Raw genomic sequence first — 7,831 nt, forward strand, 5'->3', positions numbered from 1 at the left:
TGTTGAAAGTTGAAAAATATATATGAACAAGTTATGGCATGAGATGAATAATGCTTCATAAACAGCGGTAACTTAGATGGTGATCTCCTTCCTTTCTCGGTCATGTTGATCTTTTTCTTTCCTAATCATTTGAGTTTGTGAATGGTGTGTAAATATTGCCACCGCAGTGACTTGTGGGATGGAATTATCTCCTTTCCTATTGCTTAGGAAGGTCCGATGTATCCTATGCTAAAGGAGATCTGAAAGGAAACATTGAACCTCCTTTCCTTAGTGTTTAGAGAATTCGAACAGCTCTTATCATGGCGGCCGCTAAAATACTTCCGGGTCATTTCACTCAGCTAGGAACCTTCCTAAGCAAAAAAGACTTTCCGAACGCAGGGATACACAGCCGTAACACCAAGCACTCATAGGAGCTTAGACCTACTTGATTACCCGAGGGAGCGTGATGCTTCATCTGATACCTTCTTGTCTGTTATTCTACCTTGCTCCTGAGGTGTTACTATTGTGAAGAGTTTACTCATGTAAACCTGTAAACTAGCTGGCAGCCCTTTTCACATCTTTTTTTTCTCTCTTTGTATTCTTTCTTCATGTTGTTGTGTTGCTTCTTTTTTATGTTCTGATATTCTGTTGCTGTTGTTGTAAAATTGAAAATTATAAATGAAATTTTAAAAAAAAAAAAGAATCTGTAGGCCCACTGCAAAGTCTGGCAGTGTGTTAAAATGTGGATATGGTAAATATGGATGGTGCGCTTCGATGCGCACAATGACGTCACATTTTAGCAACACATTTGAAAGTCTATATTATAATAACCTGGACAGGACAGAAAATACATTATTGGTTCAAGGGAAATGGAGTTTATATATATTTTAGTTAGCTATTATTAAAATATCCCGACCGCTGTGGTGGAGCTGGACTCATCCTGAGGACAACTGCTGTGTTGCAGATGTTTTTATGAAATCTCCCTGGAATCTGTGTGTAAAAGCAAAACTGTCTGATATGCAGAGAGCTCTTAAAGTCACCCAACCTTAAAAAAAGTCATCAAAAGTTATAACAAATTAATTAAAAAAGCATAGTTCAGTGTGTTGTGCCTAAAAATGACATAAAAAAAAGTCACAGTGTGCACTTTTCCTGTGTGTCCCTCTAACATATTTTGGCTCCTTAAAATGGCACTCAGCCATCTAAACTCTGAAAACTCCTGGTCCAAGATTTGTCTTTCAAATTGCTGTAAAATGGTCAGTTTTCACCTGGGGGGTTAGTGGTGATTTACAATGGTCCCCCCAATGTTAAATAGGTGATTACGGCCCTGCATCACAGCGCAGCTGATCAGAGTTTCATTCACAACAAACGGCAAGAATATGTTGACGCTGAAAGTTGCGTTTCACACATCCATGTCAGAAACACGGTAAAACTGTGCATCGTTCATCTGATGGCCATCCTTCAAAATTCCTCTCTGGGTCAGACATGTTGTTACGGACCTCATGGTTCCATGGTTGCTATGTGGTCTCTAAGTGCATCTTTTCACACGTTTAGTCATTTCAATCAGAACAAACTTTCTGTCGGAGAGACAAGCAGCACAAAACTTTCACTCGACATTTTTTTCTGGAAAACACACCACAAACTGAGACCTTCTGCTCCTGGACCTCATCTTAAGACCTGCTGTCACTGACAAACCGACTGCTTTAAGGTAGACGTGAGATTTTGACACTTTTTGAAATCCATGTTGTTTTGGGTGTGTTTACCGTTGAGACTTTACAACAAATGTACCGACGTAGGCCAAATATTACCAATATTGGCGATATTTTGCCTACATCAGTACTATTTTAGTGTAAATGAATCAAATTGGACTGACGTTTGACTGTTACCAAGTCTGAATAAGTTTATCTGAAGCTACTTTCTTTGGTTCACCAACTGTCTGTTTTATCTGTCCAACAAATAGCCTAGCATAAACATGCTAATAAAAATGTAGCCTAGCTTATACATTATTTAACTTCTTGGTGATATAGGCCATCAGTGATGCAAACAGTGTCACAAGCATTGAAGCCTTAATATTTGATCATGCTCATAATTCAACCATTTTCTCAATAAAAAATATCTTTATGTCATCATACTGTGAGAGCAACAGAGAGGTGTTAACTGCAGAGAGAGATTTTTCTCATATGGTGCTTGCTTTTTCTCATTCAGCAAGAGAGATTTAAATTGGCATATTGTTGAATATCTGGCAAAAATGTCACTCTGTGAAAGACAGATGTGTCTACTGTATGCACGGGCAGATTATGAGACAATGGGCCCCTGGGCACAGATATGCAAAAGGCCCCACCACCTCTCCTACACAGGAGCAAGACACACAGAGTTTGTTGTGTTTTTGCCTGTTTTCTGTTGTTTGCATCTCTCTAAGATAATCTTGCGTCTCTCTGAGGTCATTTAGTGTCTCTTTGAGGTCATTTTGCATTTGTTGTGGCCATTTTGTGTCCCTTCACGGTAATTTTGTGTTTCTCTGAGGTCATGTTGTGTCTCTCAGAGGTACTTTTCTCCTCAAAATCATTTTGTGACTTTTTAAGTCATTTTGTCTTATTTGAGGTGATTTTGTGTCTCTTAAAGACCATGTTGTGTCTCTTTGAGGTGATTTTGTTTCTCTCTGAGGTAATTTTGTGTAGCTTTATGGTAATTTTGTGTCTGTTTGAGGTAATTTCAAGTTTGCGGTAGGCCTAATTATGTGTCTCTTTAAAGTCATGTTGTGTTTCTCTGATGTAAATTTGTGCCGTTTCAAAAATTGTGTGTCTCCTAGGTGACAGAGAGTAGCTTAGTGTAAAATGCTGCTTAAAGGCTTTTTCACATGGTCTCTAAGTGCATCTTTTCACACGTTTAGTCATTTCAGTCAGAACAAACTTTCTGTCGGAGAGACAAGCAGCAACTCAACTTTCACTCAACGTTTATTCTGGGGGAAAAAACTGTATGCACGGGCAGATTATGAGACAATGGGTCCCTGGGCACAGATATGCAAAAGGCCCCACCACCTCTCCTACACAGGAGCAAGACACACAGAGTTTGTGGTGTTTTTGCCTGTTTTCTGTTGTTTGCGTCTCTCTAAGATAATCTTGCGTCTCTCTGAGGTCATTAAGTGTCTCTCTGAGGTAATTTTGCATTTGTTGTGGCCATTTTGTGTCCCTTCACGGTAATTTTGTGTCTCTCTGAGGTCATGTTGTGTCTCTCAGAGGTACTTTTCTCCTCAAAATCATTTTGTGACTTTTTAAGTCATTTAGTCTTATTCAAGGTGATTTTGTGTCTCTTAAAGACCATGTTGTGTCTCTCTGAGGTAATTTTGTGTAGCTTTATGGTAATTTTGTGTCTGTTTGAGGTAATATCAAGTCTGCGGTAGGCCTAATTATGTATCTCTTTAAAGTCATGTTGTGTTTCTCTGATGTAAATTTGTGCCGTTTCAAAAATTTTGTGTCTCCTAGGTGACGGAGAGTAGCTTAGTGTAAAATGCTGCTCAAGAGGCTTTTTCACATGGTCTCTAAGTGCATCTTTTCACACGTTTAGTCATTTCAATCAGAACAAACTTTCTGTCGGAGAGACAAGCAGCACAAAACTTTCACTCAACGTTTTTTTCTGGAAAACACACCACAAACTGAGACCTTCTGCTCCTGGACCTCATCTTAAGACCTGCTGTCACTGACAAACCGACTGCTTTAAGGTAGACGTGAGATTTTGACACTTTTTGAAATCCATGTTGTTTTCGGTGTGTTTACCGTTGAGACTTTACAACAAATGTACCGACGTAGGCCAAATATTACCAATACTGGCGATATTTTGCCTACATCAGTACTATTTTAGTGTAAATGAATCAAATTGGACTGACGTTTGACTGTTACCAAGTCTGAATAAGTTTATCTGAAGCTACTTTCTTTGGTTCACCAACTGTCTGTTTTATCTGTCCAACAAATAGCCTAGCATAAACATGCTAATAAAAATATAGCCTAGCTTATACATTATTTAACTTCTTGGTGATATAGGCCATCAGTGATGCAAACAGTGTCACAAGCATTGAAGCCTTAATATTTGATCATGCTCATAATTCAACCATTTTCTCAATATTTAGGATACTGTTCAATTATGAGTATCGTTTAAATATCTTTATGTCATCATACTGTGAGAGCAACAGAGAGGTGTTAACTGCAGAGAGAGATTTTTCTCATATGGTGCTTGCTTTTTCTCATTCAGCAAGAGAGATTTAAATTGGCATATTGTTGAATATCTGGCAAAAATGTCACTCTGTGAAAGACAGATGTGTCTAGACAATGGGCCCCTGGGCACAGATATGCAAAAGGCCCCACCACCTCTCCTACACAGGAGCAAGACACACAGTTTGTGGTGTTTTTGCCTGTTTTCTGTTGTTTGCGTCTCTCTAAGATAATCTTGTGTCTCTCTGAGGTCATGTTGTGTCTCATTGAAGTCAATTTATGTAATTTTAGTCACGTTGTGTCTCTCTGAGGTCATTAAGTGTCTCTGAAAGGTCATTTTGACTCTCTGAGTTCAGTTTGTGTCATTGTATTATTATTTTTTTTGTCTCTGAGGCTATTTTGTGTCTCCTAGGTAGGTAATGCTGTGTCTCTTGAGGGTCCTTGTGTGTCTTGTTAAAGTCAATTTATGTCATTTTAGTCTCTCTGAGGTAATTAAGTGTCTCTCTGAGGTCATTTTGAGTCTCTTTGGGGTCGAGGTTTGTGTCTATTTTGGTTGTTTTGTGTCTGTTGTCTCTTTTGTAGTTTTTGTGTCTCTTTGCAGTTCCTTAGCATCTTTTTAGTGATGGCCAGAGGGGCCTAGACACTTGTGCCCATTAGGTCCATTCAGTCATCCATCAGTGACTATAAGTGTGCTGTCAGAAAGTTTTCAGACTCTTACAAGGACAAACTGAGTTTAGAAATAACCTAATTATTGTGACTTAAAGAAAGGCTATAATATGAATTAGTTTTCAAAAGAAGATTCTGACTAAATTTATCTGAACAATAACATCTGAGTGTGGCATTAACATACAGTCAGAGATGTTACATTTGATTGTACTCTGTACACTCAATTTTTACCAGTGCTGAATGTGTGCTAACGGAACAATTCAGTATGTGATGTGATGAATTTTCTAGGACAAGTGGTGTCAGAGTTGGATTTGTTTTTCCCTTCACATGGCCCAGGGCTACAACTTCAGGCTCCAATCCCGTGGAGCTCCCCCAATTAGGGTTAGGGTCCCGGTACACTTACTGTCTGGCAGACTGGTTGGCCAGACCTCCATCTACAGCACCCTCCAGCAACCCCAGCTGCTTTCTTCACCTGCAGAGTCGGGGAGACAGCTGTGGTCAGACCTGCACCTAAAGCCTCTGCCACCAACCTGCAACCTCCACCTGTAGATTCTGGCAGACACCTTGGCAAAACCTCCAACTAGATCCTCTGACAGCAGCCTGCAGCTGCCACTTCCACCTCTCATGGGAGCACAATTCCATCTACCAAAAGTTTGGACCTCTGTCAACCTCCACCTTAAGCTTCTGCCAACAACATGCAGCTTCCGCCTCCACCTGCATTCTCTGGCAATACCTCCATCTACAGCCTCTCCCAGCAACCTGCGACCCCTGCCCGCAGGTTCTGGCAGATCCACTTAGCCTCTCCATCTCCAGCCTCCGTCAGGAACCTGCAGCTCGGCCGCACCAGCTGAAGACCGTCGTGGCAGTTCTAGGACAAGTGCACTTACATTGATCACTTCCATAAAATAAAACGAGAAATTGGAGAAGATTGAAAAAATTGTTAAAATTAAATTAGGGAACTAATCACAGATGCATTGCCTCTATGTGTTTTTACATCTATTGTTGCTTTTGTTTTCTTGATAGACTCTGATTTTTTATTTGGATACATTGCATGGCAGAGCGCATAAACAAAGACTTTCGAGGAGGTATGTGCTCTCAAATCAAACCGTTTTGAAGTATTATTCATTTACCAGAAGTGTCTTGAAACAAATTTCACCACTGATTGTTTTCTTGATAGACTCTGATTTTTTATTTGGCTACTTTTTGTCCGACGTGGCCAAACAATTGAGAGCGGTGACGCACGGTCCGTGTATATGAACTTGTATGAACCTGAGGTGATTAATAAAGTAACTTGAAGTCAGAAAGAAGGAAAACTGTTTCTAAACCTTTTGATGATGTTTTTGGATGTTTATTTGTGAATGAAATGGCAAGTTCTGACAAGTCAGAAACGACTCCTGTTAAAGACATGGATGAGGCTACAGCGCGTCTGTGCTCATCTAGAGCATCATACCTTGATGAAGTGAAAGGGATAAAGATAAAGAGGCCATAGATCGCAAAGCACGTATCTTGAGGAGGAGTTTCTTTGATTGGTCAGGGCAGTGAAGGGACTTAAGGCAGTTGTCAACATAGAATGACTCAGAGACAGTCTCAACTACATCCTCATTACCCTTACGGTGATCCTGTACATGTTTTTGGACAGCGAAAATTGCGCAGCAGGGGCTGCATGTTGTTCCAAAGGGGAGTACTTGCCATTCATAAACAGTAGGGGTCTCTTTCCGTTTCATATCACACCACAGGAACCTGAGAATATTTTTGTCCTCAGGTAACAGCCTCACTTGGTGGAACATTCCTTTAATATCTCCACTCATAGCAACCCTGTGCTGGCGGAAGCGAAGCATGACTCCAAGCAGGGATGGGCCTAGAATGGGCCCAGGAAGGAGGTGGCCATTAAGGGCTTGGCCTTGGTATATAAAGGAACAGTTAAATACAACACAGTGTTTGTTATTGTGTTCCACTAAGTGGTGGGGGATATACCAGGATTCTTGGGTTGTGGTGATCTGCCCAGGGTTAGTTTCTGCAACATAACCAGCCTCCTTTAGTCTATTAATTTCTTTATTGTAGATTTCAGCCAGAGCAGGATTTTTCTCAAGTTTGCGCTCAGATCTGCAGAGAAGGGGCATTAATGACTGAGCTGGGGCATACAGTGCAGGTGCATCTTTTTTTCTTAGCAGAGGGGTTGCATAGCAGTTAATGCCATCTATAGTCACTCGTGTGGTTTTTGCATACAGGAGATCTATGGCCTCGTTATCTTGTTTCGAGCGGGTTATCTGGTAAAATTAGAAACTTGCTCCACAGGCAGTTTACTTAATAATCTCTGCACATGTGAGGCACATGCTAACTCTGCATCACCTTCTCTTGATCTCAGAGATTGTAACATGACTACCAATGATCTTACTCTGACTGCAAAATGTTGAAATCCTGCAGCATCTCCATGGGCTACCTTAGGGAGATTCAATATAGTCTGCATATCTCTAAGGGCCAGCTGATGCGGTTGACCATACTGTCGCTCTAAGGCGGCTAGTGCCATAATGAAAGGCTGTGGATCATGTGCATAGGATAGGGCAATATGGCGGGCAAAGGGGAGCTGTAGATGATCCAATAGGATATGAAATTTGTACAGTTCAGGTTCATCTACAGGTAGCAGGTTAGTCAGAGCCATCTTCAACAGTATAAACTCATGAGGGTCATCATGGCTGAAGTAAGGGAGCGAGGGTCCCTCCACACGTGTTGAAAACCTGGAACCCATAGTTTGCTGCACAGGGGCCACGGGTAAAGAGAAGCTTGGATTGGCGGGAGGGAAAGCTCCAGTAAAGTGTGGGGCATATGAAACTGGAGCTGGCTGAGGCACAGTACCTTGAACTTGAGGTTGCTGTATGACCTGAGGGGGCATGTAGTGGAACTGATATGGAACAACATTGCTTGAGTGATAAGCATATGACTGTGAACTGGTTAGCGGAGCTTGAGGTGCAGGGACTGGTGGAGGT

Source organism: Epinephelus lanceolatus, chromosome 11 (assembly GCF_041903045.1).
Source record: "Epinephelus lanceolatus isolate andai-2023 chromosome 11, ASM4190304v1, whole genome shotgun sequence".
NCBI classification, from domain to species: domain Eukaryota; kingdom Metazoa; phylum Chordata; class Actinopteri; order Perciformes; family Serranidae; genus Epinephelus; species Epinephelus lanceolatus.